The 17,100-nt window shown below is 37.2% G+C and overlaps 1 protein-coding gene and 1 pseudogene across 1 annotated transcript in view; one reads left to right on the top strand and one right to left on the bottom strand.

Moving 5' to 3' along the window:
• The window catches only part of DCC (DCC netrin 1 receptor), a 1,259,004-nt gene that overhangs the window by 964,402 nt on the left and 277,502 nt on the right, over positions 1-17,100 (top strand). The window lies entirely within an intron of this gene.
• Positions 8,890-9,064, bottom strand: LOC111539788 (annotated as a pseudogene).

Genomic DNA, 17,100 nt, shown 5'->3' with positions numbered 1-17,100 from the left:
TACAGTAAATTGGTAGCAGGAGTAGGGCACTGATGAAAAGATACCCAAAAATATAGAAGCAACTTTGGAACTGGGTAACAGGCAGAGGTTGGAATGGTTTGGAAAGCTCAGAAGAAAACAGGAAAATGTGGGAAAGTTTCGAACTCACTAGAGACTTGTTGAGTGGCTTTGACCAAAATGCTGATAATGACATGGACAATGAAGTCAGGCTGAGGTGGTCTCAGATGGAGATTAGGAACTTGTTGGGAACTGGATCAAAGATGACTCTTGTTATGTTTTAGTAAAGAGACTGGCAGCATTTTGTCTCTTCCCTAGAGATTTGTAGAACTTTGAACTTAAGAGAGATGATTTAGGGTGTCTGGTGAAATAAATTTCTAAGCAGCAAAACATTCAAGAGGTGACTTGGGTGCTCTTAAAAGCATTCAGTTTTACAAGGGAAACAGAGCATGAAAGTCTGGAAAATTTGCAGCCTGACAATTTCATAGAAAAAGAAATCTGATTTTCTGAGGAGAAATTCAAGCCAGCTGCAGAAATTTGCATAAGTAACAAGGAGCCGAATATTAATCGCCAAAGCAATTGAGAAAATGTCTCCAGGGCATGCCAGATATCTTTGTGGCAGCCCCTCCCACTATAGGTCCAGGAGTTTAGGAGGAAAAAATGGTTTTGTGAGCTGGGCCCAGGGTCCCTCTGCTGTGTGCAGTCTAGGGACTTGGTGCCCTGCATCCCAGCCACTTCCACCGTGACTGAAAGAGGCCAAGGTATAGCTCAAGCTGTTGTTTCAGAGGGCAGAAACCCCAATCTTGGCAGCTTCTACATTTTTAAGCCTTCAGGTACACAGAAGTCAAGAATTAAGGTTTGGGAACCTTTACCTAGATTTCAGAAAATGTATGGAAATGCCTGGATGCCCTGGCAGAAGTTTGCTGCAGAGGCAGGACCCTCATGGAGAACCTCTGCTAGGGCAGTACAGAAGGGAAATGTGGGGTCTGAATCTCCACACAGAGTCCCTGCTGGCACACTGCCTAGTGGAGCTATGAGAAGAGTGCCACCATCCTCCAGACCCCAATGGTATATCCACTTAGAGCTTGCACCATGCACCTGGAGAAGCCACACTCAATACCAGCCAGTGAAAGCAGCCAGGAAGGAGACTGTACCCTTCAAAGCCACAGGGGTGGAGCTGCCCAATACCATGGGAGCCCACCTCTTGCATCAGCATGACCTGGATGTGAGACATGGAGTCAAAGGTGATCATTTTGGAACTTTAAGATTTGACTGCACCTCTGGATTTCGAACTTGCATGGGGCCTGTAGCCCCTTTGTTTTGGCCAATTGCTCTCATTTGGAATGGCTGCATTTACCTAATGTCTATATACCCCTTGTATCTAGGAAGGAAGTAACTTGCTTTTGATTTTATAGGCTTATAGGTGGAAGAGACTTGCCTTGTCTCAGATGAGACTTTGGCCTGTGGACTTTTGAGTTAATGCTGAAATGAATTAAGACTTTGAAGGACTGTTGGGAAGGCATAATTGGTTTTGAAATGTGAAAACATGAGATTTCAGAGGGGCCAGGGGTGAAATGATGTAGTTTGGCTGTGTGGCCACCCAAATCTCATCTTGAATTACAATTCCCACATGTTGTGGGAGGAACCTGGTGGGAGGTGATTGAATCATGGTGTCAGGTCTTTCCTGTGCTGTACTCGTGACAGTAAGTGGGTCTCATGTGATCTGATGGTTTTAAAAATGGGAGTTTCCCTGCACAAGCTCTCTTCACTTGTTGACCATCATGAGATATGTGCCTTTCACCTCCTGCCATGATTGTGAGTCCTCCCAGTGACTTGGAACTGTAAGTCCAATAAACTTCTTTCTTTTGTAAATTGCCCAGTCTCAAGTATATCTTTACCAGCAGCATGAAAACAGACTAATACACAATTGCATTAGCCCCTAATTGTTCCTGGCTTTCTACACATCCTCAGAGGCAGCACTTGATGCAATGGAGTGAGACTCATTGCTCTGTATATACTACCTTCTTCTGGAAGCTCTATTTAGCCCAGTGCGTCACCATTGCTATCTTCAAATATTTGTGAGTACCATGTGTATAGGGCATCATATCCATGATGAATGAAAACAACAGACTGGATTTAGGTTCCATCTGGAAAGTACCTCCCATTTATGGCAAGACTGGCAAATGTAGTGGTGTTTCCAACTCTACAAAAATACTTAAGATTTCCTCAAATAAAGTGTCTATCTGGAGTCTTTGGCATATATATAACAAGACTGGCAATGTATTGAGAATTTGAAGTTAAGTGATAGGCGTATTGGGGCTCATTATAGTATTCGGTTTTTTTGGTGGTGAAATTTTCCAGTTGTAATATCTTCATGTATGGTATTTAATTTACACGCCGTACCATTTACCCATTTAAAGTTATGCAACCATCACCACATTAATTTTCTAACATTTTGTCATCCCTAAAAGAAATTCTGTATTCTTTAACATTCACCTCTCATCTTCCAATCCCTCCTCCAACCCGTCAGAGGCAATCTCTCACCTACTTTCTGTATATTTGTATATTTGCCTATTATGTGCGTTTTATATAAATGGAATTATACACTATGTGGCCTTCTTGAGTGGTTTCTTTCGGTTGAGATAATTTTTCAAGGTTCATCTATACTGTAGCATCAAAAGGAACTTCATTCCTTTTGATGGCTAAATTAATATTCCATTGTATGGATATACATTTTGTTTACCCATTCATCAGATAGTGGGCATTTGCATTGTTTTCACTTTTTCTGGCTATTGTTTGAATAATGCTGCTGTGAACATTTGTAAATCAGTTTTTACGTAGATACATGTTTTCAATTATCTTGGGTATATACTTTGGGAAGGAACTGCTGGGTCATACTTAATTCTATTTTTAAGCTTTTGAGGAACTGCTAAACTATTTTTCAAAGAGGCAACATGGATTTACATTCCCACAAGCCACTTTTACATTCCCACCAGCCAGTTGTATGAAGATTCCATTTGGTTCACATCCTTGCCAATTTTGTTATATGTTTTTAATCACAATCATCATAGTGGTTCTACAGTGTTTTGTTTTGTTTTGTTTCCCTTGAGACAGAGTGTCGCTCTGTTGCCCAGGCTGGAGTGCAGTGGTGTGATCTTGACTCACTGCAAACTCCACCTCCTGGGTTCATGCCAGTCTCCTGCCTCAGCCTCCTGAGTAGCTGGGACTACAGCCTCCTGAGTAGCTGGGACTACAGGCTCCCGCCACCACATCCAGCTAATTTTTTTTTTTTTTTTTTTTTTTTTTTGTATTTTCAGTAGAGATGGGGTTTCGCTGTGTTAGCCAGGATGATCTCAATCCCCTGACCTCCTGATCCGCCCGACTTGGCTTCCCAAAGTGGTGGGATTACAGGCGTGAGCCACTGCACCCAGCCAGTGATTTTTCTTACTATCCTAATTTTGTATCTGTTTAAAACTTGTATAACAAAGAATTTTTAAAACTTATAAACATTAAATTCTCTGAGTTTGTTTAAAACAGTCATTTGCAGAAACATTTTATTGATAACACAAGAGACTATAAAAAAGTAGCCACTGCCTCAATCCATATTTTGAGGTTCTTGATTCTTAAAAATTATATTGGTATGGTATAGAACTGGATAGGATTTTTTTTTTAAGTTTAGAAGAGTTATTGTTTCTCTGCGCATATATGCAATCCTAATATGCTACAAGCCCTCTCTTGCAATACCATCATGAAAACACGCATCATCTGCATACAGGATGTTTTGTCACTATTGCCTAATTTTAAGGTATATTCGTTAAAAATTGACTTTCTCTTTTAGAAAAACTGTGTTTGGAGCAATTATTTAGATTCTTGTTGTGCATAAAAAGTAATTCAAGGTCTCTTTGACAATGACTATTGACTAGTCTGACGTATTCTTGATTAAAGGATCAACAAACCTTTTCATTTCTAGTACATGAATATTTATTAAAGCAGATTAGAAATTTTATCTATTGTTACCTAAGATCTTTTTCCTAACACCTATTGTTCTGATGTATAATGGCATATTCTGAATTACTTCCTCGTCTCCCAGGAAAATGGCAAGTTAGTTACATTCGAATGATCATTGGGTGGTTTCTTTCCATGTTGAATAATTTAAGGAAAATCTATTAACATTGCTTGAAATAAAAATCTTCTAAAATATTTTATTAATTGGCTTTGATCTCAATTTTAATAGAGTAATTATTTTGGAATAGTCTTATTCTTTTCTTGATAGTCTAATGGCATTCGTGCAGATATAATTTTAAGTAATCAGCCCTAATGTAATCAGTAATTAAAATTATAGCCAACTACAGGTGCTGCTAATTGTTAATCAATTAGATATAGAACGATTGCATATCTAATTGAAATACTGATTGAAGTATTGGTAGTTACCCATACTTTTTTCAAAAATAAACTACCTCTAACTGTTCTTAAATTGGAATAAGTTGTTGAGAATATTTTCTCAACTACTCTCTCACTCATTAACTTATCTGAACTTTATTGGAGAATAGACCTGCTCTTTCTGCATGTATAAATAAAATTGGTACAGTAGATCAGAATTGACTTGACTGGTTGTTGAATGAGTCTGTGAATTTTAATTGGTTTATTTGCATATTAACAGGCCACATTCTGCAGATGGTTGTGTGGGTAATGAGTATCTGGATTTGGCAAATACTATGAGCATTATATAGGAATGTAACAGTAACAGTCATTAAACACTGACAGAATCCTTGATTTGCCAGGAGGCTGCAGTGGGTATCACTGTTCAACTGCTGATCAACCTTTACAGACATTAATTAGTTCACATATTTATAACAATTTGGTGGTAAGAATATCTGCATGACAAACAAAGATTTGATATTTATTCCTTTTGAAAAATAATTGTTGAAATTCACAATATAGGCTCAAGTTTAGAAAGGAACATTTTGCCTATACCATCGTAACTGAAAACTATTTTGCAGTTTCTAATCATTGAATCACATGATTTGGAGACAGCTTAGCAATTGTAAGCAAAGACTGGGTAATATTATTTGTGTTTCGTGATTGATCAAATCATAATTATTCTAATTTAGAGGCATAAATTCTGTATGAAGCCAGAATTTATTTTCTCAAAAGGGTACTATAGTATGGTGTGTCTATTTATCTTAATAGATTTAAGTAAACCTAATTTACCAAGAGCATTATAGAATCTTTCACTGGAAAGAATCAATCATGTTCTTCAAGGAAAGAGTTTGCGTTGAATATGCCTGTTTCAATACCATGCCTGGAGCATAGCAAGCATTTGGGATATTTATTGAATACATTAATAAAATGACTAATGTAAATTATAGTGAGATTTTCTTCAGAGATTAATTAAAAAAACATTAACAATCCAAAAAGAGTGTTTTAATTTTTATTTCTTAAAGCCAGCCATGTAATTTTGAGACTACTGAGATCTCCTGATTGTACATCTGATGTGATGCTTCAGATGTGACATCTCTTCTGTCAGCTGCCAAAAGTCACCTATTAAGCTAAGTGAAAATTTCCAAGTAGAGACTGGGATAAAGGAAAGAAATTTAGGAGAAAATTACTTCAAAAATTTTCCTGAAACTGTTCTCTTTTCAGAAAATGAGAATGGATTTAGATTTGTGTGCTTGAGGAGAGGGACTGAAAATCTGAGCAAATACCATTTTGATTCGAAGTAACAGAAATGAAAAACACAAGGACAGGGGTTTTATCATTCTGTTTGGTTGCATGGTATGCTATTCGTGAAAGCATTGTATATAACACTATTTTTAATCCAGCAATTCTATTGTCATCTGACCATTTATGGTTTGGATGTAAAGTGTAGATAGTAAGTCAAACTATTGGTCTGTAGTACCTGGCAGTACCTGAAGATCGAAGAGAGAGAACAATTCCATTTATCTCATTCTTGGTAGGAATATTTGTCAGAAGGCCTGAAATCTTCACTCCCAACAGGAAGAAACCACAAAACACTCATGGTTCTGAAAGCAGCCTGCTGTTAACATGAGTTATGTGAATTTGACCTGTAATCTTACCTGACATTTGGAACTCAAATATTTTCCTTATTTATCCAAAACAATTAAAATATTTAGTCTCACTTCATTTTATGAGACATAAATAGCTATGTAAGTACTCTGTAATTACTGTACATTGTAACAAATGACCTCATAAATACATTGTAATGTCCCATGTAATTACATGGTAAATCGTGTCTTTGAGATGACTGCTCTGAGATTGAAAGCCTGCTGGTTTCAGAGATTAATTACTTAGGGCCTAATTTGACAGTTTGCTTGAAGATATGCCTTTGTTAATAGCCACTTCTATGGTTTCGTAAAGAAAACTGTTTCTTCACAAGATCTTCTTTCTTTATTTACTATAGACCCAGCTGTACATGTTTATCTCTGAATATTGGCCATGCCTAAATTTCACTCTATATAAAAGCAAAAAAGTAAAAAGGGCATGGTTCTGTACAGGAAGCAGTTGATTTGCAATTATATTTCTCCCATCAAACACTAGGACCATTTTATGACAATAATTTTAAAACTTCTGGTTTATTACTTTAAAAAGATGTTAGGGCCAGACACAATGCCTCACCCCTGTAATCCCAGCACTTTGGGAGGCCGAGGCTAGTGTATGACAAGGTCAGGAGTTAAAGAATAGCCTGACCAACATGGTGAAACCCCCGTCTCTACTAAAAATACAAAAATTAGCCAGGTGTCGTGGCCGGCTCCTGTAATTCCAGCTACTCGGAAGGTTGAGGCAGGAGAATTGCTTGAACCCAGGAGGCGGTGGTTGTGGAGAGCCCAGATAGTGCAACTGTACTCCAGGCTGGGTGACAGAGCAAGACTACATCTCGAAAAAAAAAGAAAAAAGATATTGGAATATAAGATATTGTAAAAAAATATGTCTTTTTTTCTAATTAAGCATTATACAGCCTAAAACTAATGTTTCATTTTGCAAGAGCCCAAGTTTGCATGTCACAATTATTTTATAATGAGTGCATTATTATAATACCCTGAGATCTCAGTGGTTATTCTTGATAAATGCATCTTATCCCGTAGTTGCCATTTTTATATCGCATGAATCAGCATTTAAACCTTCTTTCTCTTTGACTCAGGATGCTTAAATACCTGGTGAAATAAACTTTTCTCAAGTCGTACTACCCATTGCTCAAATGCTCTCTTAGTTTCCATGTTCCAAAACGCAAAGGAAATAAGAAATAAGTGAACACTGTATTTTCTGCCTTAAATTATATATTGGCCTATTTTCTTGTGTCTTTCTGGGGTGTAATTTTACATATAACTTCCCTGACCTATTTCTGTTCCAGCTTTCTTAGCTCTAGTTCCTACATCAAAGATATTATATTGCTTTTAGTAGTTTTATTTAGTAGAAATGAATAGTCTGAGAAAGGACCTAGTGATCTGAAAGAGTTAATAAGCCCTTCTAAACATCCAGCTTACTTCCAAGGAATGATTTAGGCACTGGAAAATTAACTCTATTGATACTGACAAATTCCAAAATGTATTACTCATAAAATCACTTTATCATGAACTCTAGGGAACAACCAAATTGCTTTATTGTAATGGAATTTTGTCAAAACGTGAATACCTCCTAGAAATCACATTTCCAGTTTCTAGGACCTAGCAGAAACAAGTCTGGCTACTAGGCTATGCATAGAAAATTATCAGATGCAAAAAAAAAAAAAAAAAAAAAAAAAAAATGCTATTTTAAATCCAGGAGTTTGAAAAAAGAAGATACTAGGTACACACCAACGTCACTGCTTTCTTTTCATGTCTGTTCTTTTTATCTTTGAGCCCCCCCCCCCCTTTTTTTTCTTGTAAGCTGGGCTATACTCTGACATTTGGGGGCCATTTTCTTAGTTGTTTTAGGAATATTGGGTTGGTTTTGCTTAGTTACCCAAGAAAGCCCAGCTGGCAGGAAGGATTAATTGATTTTTCTTTATTTTTCTCCCTATAATAGAAACGATACATGGTTATATATCTAAGAACCAACTCGAAGAGGGCTGTGATAATCAGCGGAAAAAGTAATGTTTCTATGGGCCCTTCATCTGAATATGGCAAAATTTACGATTGAAGAAAAACCACCTCAGCCAGGCACAGTGGCTTATACCTGTCATTCCACTTTGGGAGGCCAAGGTGGGCAGATCACCTCAGGTCAGGAGTTCAAGACCAGACTGCCCAAAATGGCAAAACCTCATCTCTACTAAACATACAAACAATTATCCAGGCATGGTGGTGGGCGTCTGTAATCTCAGCTACTGGAGAGGATGAGGCAGGAGAACTGTTTGAACCCGGGAGGTGGAGCTTGCAGTGAGCCGAGATCCTGCCAGTGTACTCCAGCCTGAGTGACAAGAGCAAAACTCCACCTCAAAATAAATACATAAATAAATAAACAAACACACAAAAAACACATCTTTACACAATGCTGAATGGTCTTTGAGAAGCAAAAGAACATTTATCAAGATTTGTAATCTATTTGTTGCAATCAGATTAAGTATTTATGAAGATAATTCAGCCACAATGAGAATCACTCCTCCATTTATTTATTTTTATGTCTGCAAAACCCAATCATGTGAGGCAAAAGTGACTTGATCACTCAATTCTTTGAAAACTTGCTTCAGTTTTTAATTTCATTTTGTGTTCAAAACAGTTATCCATACTACTCCTACTGCTAATCATGACAATTATGACAAGTGAAAACTAAAATAAGAGCAAAACTTTGTATTTTGTAGTGTTTTCAATTTTCTAAGACCTTCCTCATTGAACACCTCTCAATAACTAGGGAGAGATAGGTATAATCTTGTAATATATACAATTAATGCAGCTAAGTAAATAATTTCTACTGTCACTTAGCAAATTAATGAAAAGCTGAGAGTAGAACAGTATGCATCCATCTTCATATACTCCTTGAATATCTTTTATGTGCAGAACACTATTCTGTCTTTCTCTAAATGATTCAGAAATGCACACTACACTTGATCTTAGCCAAAAAGCCAAGAAGCAATAGGAATGCAGCTAGATAGAACATCTTATAAGATTTTCTAAGTACCTCACCAGGTATAAAAATTAAGACTTCAAATATATTTCTGTGCATCTGTGCCTAGGATCTGAGATTTATTTAACATTTGGAGTTAAATTTTTAAATATATTACTAGTTTTTTTTTTTTTAATTTTTAGTTTTGTTTCAGGGGTACATATACAGGTTTGTTATGTAGGTAAACTTTTGTCATAGGGACTTGTTGTACAGATTATTTCATCACCCAGGTACTAAGCCTAGTTCTCAATAGTTAATTTTTCCATTCTTCTCCCTCCTCGCACCCTACACCTTCAAGTAGGCTCCGGTGTCTTTTGCTTCCCTTTTTGTGTCCAGGGATCTCTAGTGTTTATGGTCCAGAATTGACATGCAAGTTTGGGGCTAGCCTCATCACCAGAGAGATGTCTGCAGGCTACTCTCAGCTATTGTCCACTTTTCTCCTGATAGAGCTCTGAGTTTCATATTTAAATAACACAAAAAGTAGTTTTTTAAATATTACTTTGAAAGTGTGCAAAATATTAGCCTACCAGACTATCAAATTATTAGTCTCCACTGGGCTGCCTGTGTCTCTGTGAACAGTCATAGATTGGGGATCTCACAGTGAAGGTCTGGAAACCTATTTGACCCTGATTTACTGGTTCAAGTCCCCTGTGCTTCCACAATGAAGAGGGTTGGGTAAGTTAATAGTTTCTCCTTTTTTTTCCTTAGAATTATGAAGTTTGAGTTCCAAGAATTAGATTAAAGGAGCAGAGAAAAGTGGTGGCATATCAGTTTCCCCAAATCAATTTAAATTTAGCTCAGTTTGGCTAAAAAAATATAAAAATGGAACATATAAGAAGTGGAGCATAATTCAGATAACATTTCTTACTATTGTAAATGATTGTTTTTAATCTGAAGTGTGTTGATTGTATACACTTGAAAAAGATCTTTGGGATGAACAGGCATGGAGTTGAGAGCCAGTGGCAGGAGGGCTATGCCCCTAAACCGGAAGAAGTGAGGTGATGAAGGCTATCATTCAAAAAGACAGTATCCAGGGAAGTGGAGTGGTAGAAAGCAGTTATACCTGACAGGGGAGTCAAAAAAGACTGAAGAGACATTTCTGGTTGTGAATCAGAAGGCTAGTATGTTTTGCTGGTTCAGAGCGTGAAAGCAGGTAACGTGCCTAACTTCAGAAAGGGTGGTGTATATTGGAAGGGAAATCAGCCAGTCTCTGATAGATTCTCAGAGGGGATAGTCATTGCTGGAGGACTCAGCCTTGCATGTCTTGGAGGGACCTGGCGGATTAACAAAATGAAGGGGGATTCACCTGGAAAAAAGGCAGTGTCCCCACCAGAGAAACCCAATTATAAGAGCTTGGACCCAAATCAAAGTAGATTATTTGATTTGAAGCTGAACAATCTGAGAAATTGTCCCAGGTTGACTTAGCTTTTCGCATAACCACGGAAAGGATTCTCCCAGGGTAGGTAAAGGAGGGGCTTAGTCTCTAGGTAAGAGTTCCACTGGCACTGTTTATGAGAACCAGGGGCCACCAGGGCAAAGATAAAGGTAAGATTGTTTTAGAACTGTATAAATGTATTGATGAAGAAATGTTCGTATCATTTTCAAGCCATTAAATAAAATCATAACTGCTTAGCCTTTATGTTTTAACAAAGCAACGTTTCTTGCTTCAATTTAAGACATCTTCAGAAAATTTTATTTAAAATCAGATATTAATGTTACATAACCATACTTTATTATTGCACAAATATTTACCTCAAACTTTGCATAGTAGTGTCAGAGTTTTCACTCTGGAAATGAATCATACTGAAACATTTTGTCTAACAGTTGTCTACATGAAATTACGGATCTCAATTTTAGTATTCTACCCAAATTTCTAACTTCCCTTAATACAAGAAATTATAATGCTAAATTTAAAAATATGTCAAATTAACAAAAATAGCATATAACAGTAGGAAAAAATGTAGGCCTTTATTATACCTTATTGACATTTTATCAAATCCATGCTGGGTTAGTAAAATAAGTTTATAGGTTTACATAGTTTATAGAAAGGCAAAATTGCTAATGAAAATTGTTTACACATACACATAATAGAGATTTTCATAGATATTTATGTTCTATCTTGAAATTCAGTTAGATGTTTTCAAGATCTATAGAAATATTTACCAAGTATTTAGATACTGTAAGTTAAACATTAAATATTGCTATTTTATAATTTTGAGATTATGAGTCTGACATTTGTTCTGAATGATGACATTTGAAAACTGCCCTTTCCAACATTAAACAGTATGAATCCATATGGATAATTTTTGTTTCTGTATCCTCCAAGTGTTGCCATTTGTTGAATATCTGGTAGGTGGGTCCAGTGTTTTTTTTTTTTTTTTTTTTTTTTTTTTTTCTCTTTTGGAAAGTGGATTATTTTTCAGAAAACCCTATCCATGTAAATACATTATTATCTACCATGTTGCCTGTGCCAGAAACCTGTCATTCTTGATGACTTGTCCTCCTTTGCATTTGACATTCAATAATTCACCAAATCCTGTCAAGTCTACCTCCAAAACTATATAGGGGATCTCTTATTTTGCTGTATCCCAAGGTTTCTTCACTACCCATGCCTGGAGGTTCTATTTGGTACAGTAAGAAATGTGAATGGTACTCTGCACAGAGGAAGTTGCTCAAAAATATTCATAGAAGTTACAAAAGTGTTGCTCGACAATTTATCTCTGTCAGTGTTCCTTTCAGTTCACAGTAGAAACAAATGTTCAATTGTTGGGTCAGTGCACCAATATGTAGGTCCATATTCTGGGCATTGCTACTGTATATGGTCTTGCTTCCTTCCTTCCTGCTCTTTTCCACTTCTGCTTTTCTTTATTCTTCCTACCTGCCACCCTCACAATCTCTCAATCTCTGGATCTCTGGGCCTCACTGTCACTCTCTGTTTTTCAAGTTCTCTTTTCCTCCCAGTTTCCCTTAAAGTAGTTATGATTTACTACATAATTATTATGTGCCAGCACTCTGATGGGACCTTCACAAGTTCTCATTGTCTCCTTTAATTTGCACCATAATCCTACGAGGGAGCGACTGCTATTAGCTCATACTACTGATGAGAAAACTCAGTCTCTGAAGGCTTGCATTGCTCATTCGGGGTCACACACTGACCAGAAAGGTAACGGAGATGCGTGTGAGCAGTGTGACAGAAGAGGCCGCGGTGCCAGTTAGCTATGGCAATATTCTGGGTAATAAACAAATCAAAGTCAGAATAAGGTTAGTGTCAGAGGAAATGTACATAACTGAACAGAAAAGGGATTCAGTGAAAATAAATTCTTTCAAAGTACTGATGGGCACACTTTCACGAAAATTCTCAGGACCTCATGCATAGGAGTGTATTTTACTCTGAAGGCAACTTCCTACGAGACTTAAGTCACCAGAAGTCCAAAACTGATTTTAAATTAGTTTTCAAGATTCGTAGATTCCTGCTGTGTTCCAGCCAAGGCATTCTTACTTGCTGCAAGGACTTTCAGAGGGCCCTCCTTAGCTTCCTATGGGAATTCCATCTAGATAAAACCATCTTTCTAAAAAAAGACTTTTTGCTAGAGTAACTGACTGTGTTTGTCGAGGATCAAGATGGGTTTGTCTTTACCTGAAGGTCACTCTGGAGAGAGTAAGGCGGAATGTCAGCGTGCGGTGGGAGATGTGGAGTTACAAATATAGTAAGTTATGAAATGTGACTTCTGAGAAAAAATTGGAGTGGTGGGCTTATCAACCTATTTTCCTGTTTCTTCACTTACTACTCTTAACATCTACAGTGGAGAAAAAAAAAAAAACAAACAAAAACAATGGTTTAATGGATCCCAGGAAAAGGCTAACACCACATCATTGAATTGGACAGGACTATCCCAGGCAGTTGGGAGATTGGCCAGTGACACACTTTGTTGTAAATCAATTAACTCTTTTCCATCAAGTTTCCTTGGCAAATAAATAATTTTTATGGTGATCAAAGAGGGGATGGAGGAATTAAAGGAAGCTAAATTTTGCAGTTCTTCTTTTTTCCCAAATATGAAGAAAACTGAAATTATTCCTTAATTCAGATAGAACACTGTAAGTGATAAGGATTAATTTCTACCTCTCAAGTAATAAAATGACCAAAAGTCAAGTCACAGCTACTGGAATTGATTTTTCGAAAGTCAAAGGTCATGTGTTAAGTACTTTTAATAAAAATCATTGCCAGGATTGCCCATGAAAGCTAGGTTGTTTGACAATAATGTTCCCGTAACAGCGACAGCTTTTGGTGGCTGGCTGAGGGAATGGGAAATGACGTCTGAACTACTGGGCAGTGGCAAAATAGGTCTCATGTAGAAAATAAGATGCCTTACACCATTAAATAAGAAAAGAATGCCTCAATGCTTTCATTTAACTTCCTAAAACATAATATAATTTGGAGCCTCCAGCTGTATCATCTCCTAAAGAACCTAAGAAGAAAGAATTTAACTACCAGAATCTTTGCGATCTGCTGAGGCTTGAAATCAATGAGAAAACACAAAAGATGCTAATAAACTTAGCTGCTACCTACAGATGAGGATGAATAAAACTGATAAAAATCACTTCCAAAGATGAATAATAACCATTCAGGGGGTTTCCTTCCTGGTGTGTTGAGTGTATAACTGATTCTATTAATTAATTGCTGCTTGGCATTGATATTAAGGTATTGGCTATGTGGGAATAATTTAAGCAATCACTGGAAATCCTCAAATACGATAAAGAAAAATTGTCAAAAACTATTACTCATGTAATCATTAGTATAATTAAGTTCTCCAGGCAGATCAAGTGATTTACACTTGGTAGACATACTAAGCACAATTGTTCTCTCTTTTTCAGTATGTGCATGGAGATTCAGGTCACTTATTAGACTCATAGCTGGGGATGGTGGCTCACTCCTGTAATGCCAGAACTTTGGGAGGGTGAGCGGGTGGATCCTTTGAGCCTAGGAGTTCAAGACCAGTCTGGACAACATGACAAGACCCTGTCTCTACAAAAAAATACAATAAGTATTTAGCCAGGCCCATGGTGGCTCCTGCCTGTAGTCCTACCTCCTCGGGGGGCTGAGGTGGAAGGATAGCTTGAGCCTGAGAAGTGTAGTCTTCAGGGAGCCCTGATTGCACCACTGCACTCCAGCCTGGGTGACACAGAGAGACCCTTCTAAAAAAAAAAAAAAAACAAACAAAAAAAGGACTCACAGAAGGTCACTCAGCAAAGTCACAGCAAAACATTAATTGGAAATTAAAAGGTTCTAATTCTTGGTCTGAGGTTTAATATCTACATTTGTATTTTCCTTTTAGACTTGAATTTACTTTTTACTTTTTTACTTTACTACAGCTGTTGTCTTCAGAAGGTGTCCCTCCTTGATTTTCCAAGGGCTTTGTATGGGAAAGCTTATTGGATGTATTTTAAAAGAATAATTTAAATTGAAGTTTTTAAAGAGCATAGTTAATAGGACAAAATAGATGAGTATAATTGCCAAGCAAAGTCCCTGTTATTATTTATTTTAGTGTGAAATAATGAAAGGAACATTAGACCCCACAGTTGGGAAGTCTTCCATTGATAGTGCAAGGTGACCTTGGGCCTATCCTTCATTTAACTGTGCCTCAATTTCCTTTGTAAAATCATAAATGGTGATAATATCTGCCATTTCACTGCTCACCACTAAGATGAGTAGTGAAACATAACTATGACTACTCTTTTAATTCTGGTTTTCTTTCGTAGTTTCTAAAACACTGGGGAGTAAAGAATATGTCCACACATGTGCGCCTACATGTGTGAACGGTGGGGAAGAAAGACATAGATGGGCATGTGTGTATTTAAGGCTACGGGTTCTTTATAGCCAGGGACTCTATACTATTATTTTATGCATTATTTTATCTCCCAAATAACTTAGCCAAATGCCTTAAATGAACACATTAATCCAACCTTCTCTCTCTTTTGCATGGCCTGAAAAAATTTGTAATTTTTTCCCAATCTACCTTTCCTTTTCCTTGTCCTATATATCCCTTACTTTAGCCACTAAGAGACTACATGAGCTTCCCTTGAAGATGCTTGACATTGTCATTACACCTTCAGCTTGTTCTTGATATTTCCTGTTTTAAATACCATTCCCAACCCCTCCATGAACTCCCAATCACACTAGAAGGATGAGTTTCTTGTAAAGTCCTTCTGATCATATGACGTAGAATTAATCACTCTTGGACATTCTGCTATAAAACTTAGCATGCTGTTGTTTCATTATTAGTTTATATGTCTCTTTCCTCAGCCAGAATGGGTAAGCTATGACTTATTTACATGTTTATCACAACAGGAATGTAACTGATGCATGTTGAATGAGTAACAACTAAATGAATTAGACTCTTCAGCCTCTTGAACTTCTCATAGGAGGCAATATTAAGCAGTAAAGAATGTCCTCCCTTTGACTCATGTTATCTCAGTTAAAATTCTGCCTAGTGCGGATACATGTCTAAGTTATTTAACCATTCTTGTCCCAGTTTACCTAATTGTACGAAGGTCATAGCAATAGACCTTAACTCACAGAGTGCTCATGAGCATAAAAATATAAATAATGCAGAGTGCTTAGACCATTGCCAGGTCTAAAGTAAGTGCAAAAAATATGTTAACAAATAGTAGTTAAGAGTGGTGCTTAATTTATCACACTTAAAGAATAGCAGAAACAAAGTATCTCAGTAGTGCAAAAATATTTTGAATATATTCTACCAACTTAATCAGATCAATCGTATGTAACTAGATTCCTCTGAGATTAGTAAAAAAATTTTATTATATAAGTACACTTGATACCCATTATTTACAGATTTTGTAGTTGCAAAGTTGCCTGCCTGCTTGCTAAAATTTATGTGTAACTCAAATCAATACCCATGATGCTTTGTGGTTATGCTTAGAGCAGGGTAAAATTTGAGTTGCCAGATGTCCATGTTCCCAGCTAAGGTTGAAGAAGAAGATTCTCTGTCTTCTTGTTTTAGCCCTCATACTGTAAACAAGCACCCTTTTTGAAGTCTATTTGGCGCCATGTTTTTTGCCTTTATGTGCTTTTGGTTGGTGATTTTTCTGTTTAAAATGATCCCAGAGTGTAGTGCTCAAGCACTGTCCAGGGTTCCTAAGAGCAAGAAGGCTGTGATCTGCCTTATTTCTAGCATTAAAGTTCAATGTTAAAGATCTGACAACACTGTCCTATTAAATAAGGTATCATTAAATAGAAACACACATAAAATGAGGTTATGTACCCATCAGTTGACAAAAATGTTGTAACCAGAGGCTCGAGGGAACCTAAACTTATATTTCCTCTGGGAGTAATATTTCAGTGTTCTCAAATTCAGTGTTGGGGTGAGGGCAGCTATACAGAAAATAACAAAGTGCTCAGCAAGTAAGTGCAAATTTAGATTATATTTTTTTCTTCTCTCAAAGAAACTTATTTGTAGAGCACCAGCTAATTTGTAGTAGAGCTGGAAGAAGGACCTTGGATTTCTATCTCCCTGGAGAGTCTAGCTCTGCCTCTGCTCCGTGATTGAAGTGGGGACAGAGAGGTCCTGGACAAATCCATTATTTGACGTTGGGTCTGGATTATTTTTTTTGTTTGTTTTTTGAGATGGAGTTTCGCTCTTGTTGCCCAGGCTGGAGAGCAATGGTGTGATCTCGGCTCACTGCAACCTCCGCCTCCTGGGTTCAAGCGATTCTCTTGCCTCAGCCTCCTAAGTAGCTGGGATTATAGGCATGTGCTACCATGCGCAGCTAATTTTGTATTTTTAGTAGAGATGGGGTTTCTCCATGTTGGTCAGGCTGGTCTTGAACTCCTGACCTCAGGTGATCCACCTGCCTCGGCCTCCCAAAGTGTTGGGATTACAGATGTGAGCCACCATACCCGGCTGTGTCTGGATTCTTTTTAACAGCCAGTAATTTGTTTTTACCACCTCAAAACAACAAACAAACAAAAAACCTCTGTGTGCTTATTTT

Source organism: Piliocolobus tephrosceles, chromosome 18, assembly GCF_002776525.5.
Source record: "Piliocolobus tephrosceles isolate RC106 chromosome 18, ASM277652v3, whole genome shotgun sequence".
NCBI classification, from domain to species: Eukaryota; Metazoa; Chordata; class Mammalia; order Primates; family Cercopithecidae; genus Piliocolobus; species Piliocolobus tephrosceles.
The sequence above is the reverse complement of the archived record's forward strand: the minus strand, read 5'-3'. Positions and strand labels throughout refer to the sequence as shown.